Here is a 1,157-nt window from a genome sequence, read left to right as displayed (position 1 = left end):
AAATCAGGCATAAAAAGGAAGCTTTGGAACATTTATTTCATTGCCGTTAGCGCAATAATCTTTATTAAGAACCTTGTAAATAATTCTGTTGACGAGCTTTATGGGAAGGCAGTGATCGGTAAAATATGTTAAAAGAAGGGAAATTTCTTTATGAAAGACACGCCACTTAGACGTAGGGGAAACGGCTCTTTATACAAGAGTTAGATTTAAAATGATGAAAGCAAAAGATATGAAAATTGGTTCCTAAACCTGTAAATATCTTTTTCCTAAAAATGGTAGTATTAAACTATTTTTTCACGAAAGACTTCTGCATCTAAAAACTGAAGACGGTCGTTCACTTCCCTTTCAAGGGTAAACAAAGCCATTTGGGTGATACGAATAATTCCAAAAATCAATAGCAGTCAAAATTACGCCTGAAAAGATATTGGAAAAGGTAGGACCTAGAGTTAACCCCATAGCCATGCCTTCCACTTGTCTATATAAGTCATTATTAAAAATAAATGTATCAGAATCTTGGGAGAACTGATATATATGTGTATATATACATATATATATATATATAACATATATACATATACATAAATACATATATAATATATACATATTATATATAATTACCTATTATAATACATATATTATATATATATATATATATATATCATATAATATATATAATATACATATCTATACAGTACAATATTATATATATTATATATATATATTATATTCATATTACATATATATTACGCATATATACACATATATGTTACACATATATACATACATACATATACTACTACATATACATACATATATATATACATATTATATATATACATATATATATATATATTATATATAGATATATACATATATATATATATATATATATAATATAATAACTATATATATATATATATATACATATCATATCTTATCATATATCTGTATATATGATATATATATATATATTATATATCTATATATTATATATATACACATATATACATTCCATATACATCTACATATATATATTCTATATATATATATTATATATATAATATATTATATTATTATATACACATATATACACACATACATATAAACATATATATACATACTATATACACACCATATATATCATACTATATATACCA

Source organism: Macrobrachium nipponense, chromosome 3, assembly GCF_015104395.2.
Source record: "Macrobrachium nipponense isolate FS-2020 chromosome 3, ASM1510439v2, whole genome shotgun sequence".
NCBI classification, from domain to species: domain Eukaryota; kingdom Metazoa; phylum Arthropoda; class Malacostraca; order Decapoda; family Palaemonidae; genus Macrobrachium; species Macrobrachium nipponense.
The sequence above is the reverse complement of the archived record's forward strand: the minus strand, read 5'-3'. Positions refer to the sequence as shown.